The sequence below is a fragment of the Lissotriton helveticus genome, chromosome 3_2, assembly GCF_964261635.1.
Source record: "Lissotriton helveticus chromosome 3_2, aLisHel1.1, whole genome shotgun sequence".
NCBI lineage: Eukaryota > Metazoa > Chordata > Amphibia > Caudata > Salamandridae > Lissotriton > Lissotriton helveticus.
Window position 1 is genome coordinate 232,451,476 of NC_136062.1, and position 13,719 is coordinate 232,465,194.

Here is a 13,719-nt window from a genome sequence, read left to right on the forward strand (position 1 = left end):
GCAAACAAATGTAATGCAGATAACATTAAGGGCGCCGCTGTAAGAGAGACTGCGGACAGACCGAGGGCCACAGGAAATGCCTAGGTAACAGATCCAACTTCTTGTTAACTCAGTTCCAGACCTGTCTTACTGGAAATAAAGTATTTTTTGTCTGTCACCCCATACTGGATTTTAACAATTGACTAATATTTTTTTACAAAAAAAATTCATGTTCATGGCCAAAAGGTGTTTCTTTGCGACTCACCACCTGCCCTGTCAAAGGGTAGGATTGGCAAATACATTGCGCGCCTACTTATACCGCCTCATGCCTCTTCTTTTAACCACTACACTTTTTGCCTCAAAATCTAATTCTTGTAGGTCACTTTTCGTCCATCCTTTCTGCCTTTCTCACTGTTTTCCTAGTTTTCGCTTTCTTCTTCTTTCTCACTTTTTTGCTTTTCTCTCTCTTGGTGAGAAAGTCTGAGGTGCAAAATAAGTCTTGGCCCCCAAAAATGAGTGTTCATGCCCACCACCCGCAACCACTGGCACAAATTAATACTGACTTACCTTGCTCAATATCTGCCGTCAATACCCACAGATTGTGAGAGCTTTCAAAATACCTGGGTTCGCTCTGTAGTGTAGCTCCAAGAGGTGTCCCTTTTAACAGTGAGACGCTTGATGTTCAAGCCGCTCTGAGATGGTGGCTGAAATTACAAGTGCCCCGGTGCCAATGTGTGTGTACAGGAGTACACAAATTATGGGTCACATTGTTTTCAGCACCTATAGTCTGTGACTGGAGGTCTTTTTATGTATTTAAACCTTTAATTTTCAACATTATTCACATTATAGCCTGCTACTAAGGCTATGCCCCGGTTCACGGCTCTGAAGCAAACGAGCCACGGCGCACAGGCATTCTGAGGGCGCCTGTTCCCAGCTCTTCCCCCCTCTCTCCCATTTGTTAATCTTTTGCCTTGTTTTTACGGGGGGGGGGGGCTTCCTCGCATGCTGCGGATTCACCCTTTTTTTTAGGTCTCGCCTACGCAGCGCGCATGCGCTGCATAGGAGACCTTTAGTCGTCATGCAGCTCTTTCTCAAACCACATACTCGTGCTTGTGGCGGCATACGGCTTGCGGGAGTGCGCGCCACAAGCTCGAGTTTGTGCTTTGAAAAAAAGCTGACTGCTCTCCCCAGCGCGTGCGCACACTCGAGGCGCGCGCTTGTTTTTTCCTTCTCATTATCCAACTTTTAACCCATCCTCGCTGCCTCTACTCAAATCAATAAGCCCTCCCCTCATTCTCATCTTAACCATTGCGTTTTGTCATTTCATTTGTTAGACTTTTGACCATAGAAAGGTTTCCGATGTAAAACAATATAAACTACATTCACCAGAATTCGTTGAAATAAAATGTCTTAAATCATTTGAAAATGGCATTAAGATTAGACCACAGCCAACGCAATTCTCTCTGAATGTAAAGATAAAAGATAGTCAAGTGCCAAACATACTTTAGCTAGCCAGCCTCATAAATCACTGGTCTAAAGCATTATTTTCTCCTAGTCGGTACTTGGGGGCATGTTCATATTAAAAGTTGAAGATTATGTAGTGTTTATGTTTCATACAGGGGTTATTACTTTCACGCTGTGGGCTCCTGCTAGCACTGCTTTGCCTACAATTACTCCAAACTGCACGTGTTATCTATTTACTCTACCCCTCCCCTTAGCACACCTTTGCTCGTCTTTTACAAATAAGAGGTGTAAATGCTATTCATTCTGCATGCTAGCCCGCCTTTGAACTTTTTTCTCGGGTTACAAAATGCTTTACTCCCATTGGGGACACGCCGGGAGGCGTCACCAGGCGCTTTATAAACCCCTTTAAACTAAACTAAACTAAACTAGGAACCAGCATACTGCTCTGCTCCAACTCAGCCACCACGTAACTCGCCACATCTGTTCCCTACTCTGCTCTCTAACTCCACCTTCCCACATCAACTCCCACCATCTACTCCTCTACTGCCCTCAGCCCACCTTATCCTTGTCACTCCATCACCTTCCCTACAGCTCCAAACATACAAATTGTTGCCCCAGAATACCACCTAATTTCCTACACCCCTTCAAACCAATGAACACACAACCTCAACAGTAATCGTAGACATATTTATTCAGTTCCCTACCAATTAACTAAAAACCTACAACTCTGCCCTCATTTGCGAGGAAATAACTGCAGCCCCAATGACAGCATTTAAAAACTCCCAAGCCAGCTGTAAATTGGAACGCTCCCCCACAACCACCCAATGGCAGTAGATCAAACAAAACTGCTTTCAGCTGAGAAGCTTAGGAAACCCAAATGCTCCACAATAGGCACCCTAATTAACAAGAGAGAAACAAAGGTTCAGGGATACTTCAGAACAGAGGTGTAGGGCAAGGAAGACCACCACAACAGTGCTTCACTGAGCAAGTCACAACTACAACAAGCATTGGCATTGTTAATAGATCTCGCCTTTGGGACCTTATAAGTGTTTAGCCATGCAACAGTTAATGTTGTTGCAGTAAGGATATTGTGTTGCATAACTAAATACTTATAAGGTCCCAAAGGCGAGACCTATTGGCTATGCCAATGCTTGTTGTTTTTTGTTTGCAGTGTGCTATTGGATGGGTAATATCCATGCTTTACCTTCTACTCCTCTCCAGTGAAGACCACCAGTCGCGCAGCTTCCCAATCTTAGCTGTTCCTCCTAAGAGCTATCTTGTACAATGTAGCGACCTAACATGTGGACTGTGAAAGAAAAGTAGATAGGAGGACTTGAGAAGTATATCCTAGAATCCAGCAGCTGTATTGGTATTATTTTGCAAGTTGTACATAGGTTGCAACCATCTGCATTTCCATGCTAGAAAAATAGTAAATGTCACATATATGTGAAAAGAGAAATAATTCTACTTTTTCTGCACAAATTAATTGTGTAGTTCATCTTTTGTTTTGGAGATGATGGCTATTTACCTGTTACTGCAAAAGAAGTCCAGGAAGACTCTTACAGCCACTAAACATACACAGAAAGAATAAGAACTACAGTACTTCCTTTACCTAAACCACACAACAACAAAATGATGGATGGAAATCTTGAATGAATCTCAGCCACTGGCAATCGCTCAGGCGCACTCCAATCCATCGGCACCATGCCACCTGAGTTTGGACCCAGCCAAATGCAAATCGGCAGTGATCCTGCTCCTTAAGGGAACAGACCAGCTCTAATTGCCAAGCAAGGTCCTCCCTGAACTGGAATACAAGCAACCTAGGACAGGTATCACCCTGATAATGGCTCATCAGCTAGGTATAGCTTGATTTCAGTGGCACAGTGGACACAGGACCCATGTCTGGGCTTACCTGTCGACTTAAGGTATCAAGTACAGCAACAACAAGGTGATAGATGGAATTCTTGAATTAATCTCAGCCACTGGCAATTGCTTGGGTTTGCATCCCAAGCCATTGTTTTTCACCCACCATGCCACCTGAGTTTGGACACAGCTATACGCAAATCAGCTTGACCCTGTTCCTCACGGGCACAGTCCATCTGGAACTACCAATCCAGGTCCTGCCTGTAGGGAATACGTGCAAACTAGGACCGGTTCTGTTTGCTAAGAGCTCATCAGCCAGGTATAGCTTGTGTGCAATGGCACAGTGAGCAAGGGACCCACGTATGGGCATACCTATCTCACTTAGGGTGTCAACTGCAACAACCACAAGGTGATGGTTGGAATGCTTGAATTAATCTCAGCCACTGACAATCACTCGGACCTCTTCCCAGTCTATTGTTTTTCGCCCCACATGCCACTTGAGTTTGGACCCAGCCATATGCAAAACAGCCATGACCCTGCTCCTCATAGGAACAGTCCAGCCCAAACTGCCAAGTCAGGTCCTCCCTGAACCGGAAGGCAAGCAACCAAGGACCGGTTTTGTCCTGATAAGAGCTCACAGTACAGCTTGAGTCCAGTGGCACAGTGAGCATGAGACACATGTCAGGTGGGCATACCAGTTGCACCTAGGGCGTCAGCGGCAACAACAACAAGGTGATGGCCATGCCTGGTCCTTCCTAAACCAGAATACAAGCAGCCGAGGACCGGGTTAGCCTGAATCATTCCATCCATCACTTTTTGTTGGATGGAACATGGGTCCCATGAACACTGTGTTACTAGAACCAAGCTATACCTGTCTGATGAGCCCATAACCAGGGCAAAACCAGCACTGGGTTGCTTGTGTTCTGGTACAGGGAGAACCTGGCTTGGTACTTTGGGCTAGACTGTTGCCATTGGAGCAGGGTTAAGACTGATTTCCATGTATTTAAGTCCAACCCGAGATGGCATGATGTGCAAAATAATGATGGATTGAGATGCAGCCGGGAATATTTACCAGGGCCTGAGATTAATTTCAAGTATTACTACCATCACTTTTTGTATAAGTCAATATGTCATGCTAAGTGGGACAGGTATGCCAGAATTAGGGTCCCATGCACATTGTGTTACTGGAACCAAGCTATACCCAGCTGATAAGCCCATAGCAAGGGTGATACCGGTCCTGGGTTGCTTGTGTTCTGGTTCAGGGAGAAGCTGGCTTGGCAGGTCAGGCTGGAATGTTCTCATTGGTGCAGGGTCAATACTGATTTAGGATCCAAACTGGGGTGGCCTGCCGTTCAAAATAACGATGGCTTGGAATGCGGCACGGGTAGTTACCAGTGACTGAGAATAACACTAACATTCCATCACATTTTGTATATTTTACCTCAACCATGATCATAAAGTTTACTTAAACTAAGCAACTCTAAAGGTTTTCCATACACATGGAAGGTATTAAAGATTTTGACCTCAAACTGGTTTTTCAGTTTCAATGAGAAATCCCTCACTTTCAGAGCTTTCTTCTTGCAGGAAGTATATGTGTGTATTCGGCTCTATTGTTGCCCCCTTCGTATTTCTACACTTTCAAAAGCCCACAATGTAGCAAACAGGCTCTTTATATAGTGGAGCAAAACAAGTTCTCCTCTGTAAATAGTCCAGGCAACCCTTATTGGTTTACAGAGGCAAAATTAGAACACAATGCTTCCTGTTGCGATAGTGGAGTGAGCAGTTTAGGATTATCAGTGGGTAGTGCTAAACATTTGTTGTACTCTGAGGCAATAAATGAGCCACACACTCGAGCATAAATCCGAGACCAATGTAGAAAAATAATTTGTGTTTTTATATAAATTCTGATACCAAGAACTTCGTGTCAGGTAAATACTTTTTTAAATATTGAATTTAACAGGTAAATAAACCGTTCACTTAAATGCGTCTTTACGCGGCAATGCATCCCTGTGGGACGAAGGCATATGTTGCATAGAGTTATTTACAGTCAGGGTCTTCTTCGGGACTTAGGGTTGTAGGGGGTCATGGTCCAAAGTACCACCAGCAGTTACTCGTTACCTGCCTGGGGGTGTCCAGGTGCAAAGGTGCTGGTCGGGTTGGTAGCTTTGCGTGGTACGGCAGTGGAAAGAAGGGGAGCTGCCTGGAAACAGGCTGTAGAGGGGAACTTGGGGACAAGTCTGTGAGCTCCCACTACCGGTTCGTCAGTACTCAAGTTAGGGCGCTCAGGTGCAGAGTGAAAATATCGGCTGGGGTCTGTGCCTCTTAGGGCCTTGCAGTTGTCTCTCGCCAGTTGAGGGTACAAAAATCAGGACTGCTAGGCAAATCTGGAAGTGGGTCTCTGCGGTGTTGAAGCCCCTCGGCGGCTGCTTAATCGCTGTGCTGTTAGAGTCCCAACTGGACTTAAACTGGCCTAGGATGCTAAAAGGGGTCCAGTGCTCCGGTTATTGGTCATGTGTGGCTCTGATTGCTCATGGTGTCCTCTCACTCAGTGAGAGGACAGATCAGACCTTCAGGAGCACAGGTACCTCTTCCTGCAGAGCTGCTGCATTGGGCTGGGGAACAGCAACTTGGTTAACCAAACTTTGCTTGTTTGGGTTCTGCGGACTGCAGGGGAGTAGTTCCACTACTCCAAAAGAGATTGCTGGCAATTTGCAAAGGGCTGGCAGTCTACTGGGGCTTTTGGTAGTTGCCCAGCTGCAGAACGAGTTACTTGGTCACGATTGTGAAGACTGGTGCAGACAGGCAGGGTTTGGTGCCAAAAGTCCACAGCAATATTCAGTTCTCGTTGTCTCGTAACTCTTCTTTATCCTCCTCTTTTGCATCCGTTGAATTGAATCTAGCATCTGGGGTGCCTCCTAAATACTCAATTTAAGAGGATTAAGGGAGAGTGACTGGTAGTAGCCAATGGGCTACTTACCCTCTATATTACCACTTCCTGTGGAAAGTGGGCATACCCTGTCCCAGTGAGCCTAATTCCGCCGAAACCAAGATGGTGGAATTCTAGGTTTTGTGTCAGGTAGCCCACCTTAGGGGTGGAACAAGTCTGTGGGGGATGGTACATGCCTCCTGACTAGCTTATTTTCCCGCCTGTCCTCATGCCAAATGGATCTAGGGCAAGGGGTGGCATTTCCCCTATCTGGTTAAGTCTTGGGTCACATATCAAAGACTGCAGAGTCGCTTGAAACCTTATGCTCTGATATGCTGATTACTCAGCGATCCTGCTTGGAGGCGGTAACAACACCTGCAGCCGGAGCAGACATTGTTTCTGCACTCAGAGAGTGTGGACTCTAACCTGCAGGGGATCGGAAATCAGTCTGTGGTGGCAGGCTGGTCTATACCAGTCTGCCAGTACATTAGTAGTTAGTAGGTTTTCAGGGGGCACCTCTAGGGTGCCCTTGGGTGCATGTATTAATAAATCCATCACTGGAGTCAATTTCCAAGAAACAACATGAGCATCACAGGGGCATATCTGCAAATGCAGATATGTCCCCACATGTAATATAATGCACCCTGCCTTAGGGCTGTAAAGCCTGTTGTAGTGGTTACTTACTTATATTACATGCAGTGTTTGTTGACATAGCACACAGGAGGAGTGCAATGCTGTGTCTTCACTTGTCTCTGCACCATGTCACGGAGTCTGCAATGGTAATTTGCATGATGGTTCTCAGGGGTCCCTTAGGGTGGCACAATGCATGCTGTAGCCCTAAGTTACCCTTTTTATCTCCTTGCCCTAAGTACCAGGGGTACTATTTACTAGGAACTTAAAAGCGGTGTTAAAGGTATTGCCAGTGGGGAGGGGAGGGCAATTGTACAGTTATGGGAAAGAGATCCGGCACTGAGGACCTGGATAGCAGGTACCCTGTGTACTTCTGTCAAAATTGCATCAGATACCTGGCAAGAAGTGGGAGTGACCATGTCTAATAGGGGCAGTTTCCTACACATACCTTTACTCCAGGCTTCAGAATAGAGTCTCTACCAGAAAGAGAAATACAGAAGGTATGTAACTTGTTCTTCTGATGGTGAAAATTGCGAATACTAAAGACTTTTAATTGAAGTGAGTGTTATCATGTACTGCATTTACCACAATGCATCTGGGCTCATTGTGTGCTGGTACGCCAGGCAGTGTGCTCCTTCGCCCGTTTGTGATAGGCTCCTTGCTGAGCAATTGGGCTGATGAGATCTGGGATGCACCTGTGCTCTGGGTGGTACTATTTATTTATTTATTTATTTATTTTTAAAGTTTTATATAGCGCGAACAAGATCTTTGCAGATATCAGAGCGCTTTACAGATACAGTAGGTAGGATAGACAACCTGTTGAAAACAGTATAGAATTCGATAGGGAGTGATTTGCTAATTAGGGTTGAAATCGCACAAGCGTATGCACAATAATAACAATCAATAAGCAATAATATAGGAGCCGTGTAATGTCGACTCGAATAAGATTATAGCACCCCAGAGGGTGAGTAAACACACTATTGAAAGCATAGTAGGCAGTAGTGAGTGGAATGCAAGTTAGTAAAGCACTCAAGTCATAGTGTACAGCCTTAATAAACAATCAGGAAACCAATAATATAGCATCCGTGCAGTGAATTTGGTCCAGTAGCAGCCATAAAAGAGTCTAACATAGTTAAGCATTCAGGTAGCCGATAATATAGGAGCCATGTACTGTCATTGTTCCAGTAGCAATAGAGGTCAGGTGAACTTAGCCATAAGGATGGCTTTTACCTCTTTCTTGAAGAGTACAGAGGAGGGGATAAGCCTAGTTTCTGGCGGGAGTGCATTCCAGATCCTAGGAGCCATCCCTGAGAAGGAGCGTTTGTATGTTTTTTCCTTCCGGAATCGACGAGGTTTCAGGAGGAGATTCTTTGTGCTTCTGTTGGATCTGGAGCCTCCTGATATAGTCAGCTTGTGAGTGAGGTAGTTGGGTGACTTGGGGTGTAAGGCCGAATGCGTCATACAGGCAATTTTCAGCTGAACTCTGGCTTCAAAAGGCAGCCAGTTCAGGGCTTTTAAGTCGGGGGATATATGCGAGTGTTTTCTTGAACCAGTGATGAGTCTCGCGGCCGCGTTCAAGGAGGCTCGTAGGGGCGCCGTTGTTGTTAGGGGGAGCCCGCTGAGAGCCACAATTCCGTAGTCTATGCGAGGAATGACTAGGGCTTGTACAACAATTCGGAAGTCTTTGGGTGGTAGGAAGGGTTTGAGTTTTCTCAACGTGTTGATTTGGAAGTTGGCTCCCTTAGCTGCTTTGCTGATATGCTGCTGCATGTCGAGATTGGAGTCAAGTGTGATGCCAAGGGATTTCGCCGAGTCCACGATGGTGGGCTGGACATTTAGAGCGGTTAGATGATTGAGCCAGGTTTGGGTGATGGCCTTTTTCGCAGGGGGTGAGATCAGAAGGAACTCAGTTTTCAGAGCATTTAGTTTAAGGTGATTGTCGGCCAGCCATGTGGCATTCAAAAGTTTGATGTCTTCAGGGGATTGAAGCTTGAGGTAGAGCTGAGTGTCATCAGCGTACATATGGAAGTGTACATTTGATGCTTGAAGCAAGGTGGTGAGTGGTTCCATGACGAGGTTGAACAATGTGGGGGATAGGGAGGAGCCTTGCGGGACTCCTAGTGTTACGGGTACAGGCGAGGACAATGCGTTGTTGATCTTGAACTTTTGAGACCTGTTGTGCAGAAAGGAGGTGAACCATTTGAGAACAGTCCCGGATATGCCCATTCTGGTGTTTAACAGCTCCAGTAGATTCTCGTGTTTGACCGTATCAAATGCTGAGGAGAGGTCGAGGAGGATGAGGAGGCAGGACTCATTGTGATCAAGGATTTGGAGGGCGTCATCAATTATGTGAGTCATAGCCGATTCCGTGCTATGTTTTGCTCTGAATCCAGATTGGTGAGGGTTGAGGAGGTCAAACTGCTCAATGTGTTTTGTCAGTTGGAGTTGTACACATTTTTCTAGCAATTTGGCCAGAGTGGGGATATTGGTGATGGGTCGGTAATTGTTTAGGTCGGCCGGGTCAGCTGTGGGTTTCTTGAGTATAGGCGTGACTTGCCCTATCTTGAGGGAGTCTGGGATGAGTCCTTGTTGCAAGGAACAGTTGATGATTTTGGTCCAAAGTGGGAGGACCAGGGGGGTGAGGGCTTTAACAGCGTTGGCAGGTAGGGGGTCTGTGAGGTGATTGGCGGGTTTCAAGGTGCCGAGCAGCTTGTGAATTGATTCTTTAGTATAGGTGTCGAAGGACGACCATGAGGCGTTGTTTTTTGGTTGAGTGTTTGTTATGCATATGGAGCAGGAGTATCGGCTTACATCCTTGAGGAGATCACTTCTTATATTGTCTGTCTTTTGCTTGAAGAAAGCAGAAAAGTCTTCGCAACTTGGAATGGCCTTTGTTGAGCTGTTAGGTTGCAGAGGTTGCGTCTTGGTTTGGGTTTTTACTAACTCGAACAGTTTTCTTGGTCGGTTTTTTGCTTGATCCAGCTGTTGGCTAAAGAAGACTGATTTCGAGCGTTTTATTTTTCTGAAGTAAGCGTTTCTTTTACTCTTAAGCGCTCGAAGGTGCAGTGCTGAGGGGTCAGCTCTCCACATGCGCTCTGCCATGCGCATAGCACCTCTGTCTTCATTGAGTCTACCATCATACCATGGGTTCGAGTTCTTGGTGGCGACTCTCTTCATTTGCAGGGGTGCGGCTTCATTGATTATTGCAGACATATTGTCTAGGTAGAAGTCGGTCAGTGAGTGCACATCAGAGACGCCCGTCGGGGGAAGAAGGAGACTGCCTGTGTGGGCAGGCAAGGAAATTGGGTTAAGATTCCTCAAATCCCTCTTCCAGCTCTTGGATTTGGCAGGTTGAGCCTGGTTAAGTTTGACCTTTTCGTTGATGAAGAAGGTGATGATGTGGTGGTCTGACCAGTCACAGGGTTCGATTGCCTCCAGCTGGGTAGCGTCTTCTTTGGCGATAAGGTCAAGGATAGAGCCTTTTTCAAGTGTTGGACGGTTGCAGATTTGGGTGAGGTCAAGCGCGTTAAGGAACGTCTTAAGGCTATTCACCACCGCGTCTTTCTGGTCGTTCCAGTGGAGGTTGAAGTCTCCCAAGTAGATTTGATTGATCTGTCGACCAGCGTTGGTGGATATCGTGTCCATGAGTTGTTGGGAGAAGGTGAGGTTGTCTCTGGGAGGGTGGTAGATAACATGAAGGGAGCACACATGTTTGCCCTCGCTAGTAATATCGAGGCAGATGAGTTCGCAGGAGGAGAGGGAGGGGGAGGGACCTACAGTGATAGCGAGGTTGTTCCTGTAGATGCATGCGATTCCCCCGCCCGTCTTGCTATTTCTGTCGAGTCTAATAATGTGATAGTTGGGGGGGACTAATATGTCCATTATAGGTGTGGAGGCTTCAGTTAGCCACGTTTCAGTCAGAATGGCTAGATCGAGGTCCATTGATAAGATGAGATCTGCGATGCCGGAGGAGTGTCTCGGGGCCGATCTGCAGTTGAGCAGGATACACTTTAGTCTAGGGGTGAGGAGAGTGGGAGAGTGTTCGAGGGAGAGGGGGACTTTTCTGAGATTACAGGGGACGGCGCTTCTATTGCTCCGCGTGGGGGGCCTGAGGGGATTTGTGAGAATCGTGGGTATGGGAAGGTGTGTGGTGGGTGGGAGTTTTGTGGGGCCTGGGCCATATGAGCGGAGTAGAGTGTGCAAGTCTCGGTCAGAGAGGGGGTGTAGGGTGCGACGGGGGCGGCCGGTGGCCTTGCGGTCGGGGATAGAGGGCCAGCGCGGGGATCGATGAGTGAGGATGTTTGAGGGGCGAGTGGTATACTTGTTGGGCGCAGAATTGGAGGGTAGGGGGTGTCTGGGGTGTGTGAAAAGAAGTTCTTTGATGGATTGAAGATCTTCTTTGACCTGTTAGAGGGTGGATATGATCATGTCCAGAGTTGGATTGGGGATGGTATTGGGAGTGAGAACAGTGTGTGAGTGATTGAGTGGGGCAATGGGGTGTGCACTGGATCGAATGGGGCGGGCTGTGCACGCGATGGTACATGGCTCTGTGGTCGTAGTAGGTGGGGTAAAGGGCTCTGCGGCCGTAGTAGGTGGGGTAGCAATCGATGGATGAGAGAGTTTGTGAGTAAGGGGCTTGGGTGGCGTGGATGATGACAGGGGGAGGTTGGTAGCGGATGTGGTGGCGCTGGGGGAGGGAGGGGCAGGTGAGATGAGGGATGAATGTAGGCTGGAGAAGGAAGGAATGACGGTAGGATGGTGGGGGCTAGGGGTGGGGGGGATAGAGGATAAGGGGTTGTGTTGAGGGAGGTGGTGTGTTCCGTGAATCTGGCCGGTAGGGTGGGGTGGTTGGGAGTGGGGGGGAGAAAGGGTGAGAGTTGGTCGTGTCGCGGTGCGTGGGAAATATGCTCAGTGCGGTGGAGGTGGGTTCTGCGAAACTCGTGTGGGATGGGGGCTAAGGCAGGTGGGGGTATAGGGGATGTGTGCAGTGGGGTGATATTCGCCAGTGCCTGAGGGGTGTGGGGAGGTGAGATCGGATGGGAGATTGATTGCAGTGGGATCTGCGACGTTCACAGGAGTCGTGAGGTGGGGGGTGAGGAGGGTGGGGGTATGGGGAATGTGCGAGGGGGGGTGGTCTACGCCAGTGCCAGGGGCCATTTGGGAGGTGTGGTCGGGTGGGTGACTGATTACCGCACTGGTCAGAGGGGAGAGGTGTGGAATGCTCCTTTGCTGTGATGGTTTAGGCAAGGAGTACTGACGCTTGGAGTTAGGGGGTGTTGTGTAACCCATGGTGTTAGGCGTGGCGGACCGCCCGTTGGAGATATGATTTAGGAAGGTGGGGAACAGATTGTCGAGTAAGTCAAGGTTTCTATCTGTGGATTGGAATAGGATAATCCCGTTGTTATAGATGGAGATGGTCGCTCTGCCCGGGAAAAGTTGGGATGGTGTAGTGGAGAGTGTTAAGCCATGAGCGGTTTTTCTAGAAGTGGAGATGGTGAGGGTGGCGAGGAGCACTTTCCTCCACTGTGCTCTGCGTAGGGTGTAGAAGATGATATCAGTGCTCGTGGCCCCATTATTTAGCGAGAAGTAGGTGTCCACAAATGGTGTTTCGGGGTGGGCCTTCAGGAAGTTGTGTTTGAAGATTTTGGCCTTTTTTTTGGTAAGCTCGGATGGATAGTTAATCTTGTATGTATGATTGCCCATGCGTTCCATGATGGAAGAGGTGTAGGTAGAAAAGGTGGAAAGGGAGGGTGGGGGGGTGGAGTGTGTGGGTGGGTGGACGCGGTTATAGGGCGGGGGCATGGAGAGAATAGAGGGGAGAAATAAAAGGTAGCTATAGGTTTGGACGCGGTTATAGGGCGGGAAGCATGGAGAGATTATAGGGGAGACAAATAGTATAGCTATAGATGTGAGTTAATGAGGAGAACTGACTAGTCTAAGATGGCCACCGCAGTGGTGTACTGGTCTGATCTAAGATGGCCGCCAAAAAGAGCATAGAGAGGCAGGAGTGTAAGTCCTTTGTCTGTTGCTGTTGTTGGGTTAGCGAGCCCAGTTTCCCTTTCTGTTAATGGGCAGGTCCGGTTGGTCCATCTTCTATGTTGCTGCATCCATGTTGCTGCTTGGTGAAGATGAGAGAGGAGGAGGGAGCCTTATCTCAGTGCAGGTGACCCCTGACCGTGTTGGTATGCAGCCTCATGGTCGACTGTGGGCAGAGGGGCGATTTATTACTCTAGTTTATAGCCCCCGCCATTTTGGTCAAAAGAGAGACTCTGCCACGTCGATAATAAACCCTTTGTTAGGGGAAATTTTGATTTGAGTCATCCCAGTAGCGAAGGGGGAAACCGGTAGGGGAAAACCGTCATACATATGTAATATGGTGAAGGAGTTAAGAGGTTATGAGGTTATGAACACACACCTTTAGGGCTGTGGCGCCGCTCGAGGCACCCTTGCAAACCACTGCGGCTCCGTCTTCGCCACGTCCCGGCGGCGGCAGGGGTGGGGGCGCCAGGAATGGCCGATGCCTCCGTGAGTTGTGCTGCAGCTGTCGAGGGAGAGGGGTCAGAGGACGTCCCTTCAACAGGCTCGCGCCTGCAGTCGATGTAGATGGGAGGGAGGTGACCGGGGGTGCGCTCCAGACAAGCTCCGCGGAGCCAGCTACCTCGTTGCCTGGGAGGGGGCGGCCGCGGTGAAAAGGAGCCGGCTCCGGTGGATCCAATCGCCTGCGCTCCCGGTGCCCTCCAACCGCGCCCGACGGCGCCACCCGCTCCGCCACAGGCGATGTGCGTATGCAGGCGTGCAGCTCCCGGTCAGATCCGCCACCGCAGGAGCGCTTTGATGTCGGTGGGCAGGAAAGCACA

General features: G+C 48.3%; 1 protein-coding gene across 4 annotated transcripts in view; it reads left to right on the forward strand.

The window, feature by feature from the left end:
- Positions 1-13,719, forward strand: part of SNUPN (snurportin 1) — a 274,119-nt gene that overhangs the window by 119,619 nt on the left and 140,781 nt on the right. The window lies entirely within an intron of this gene.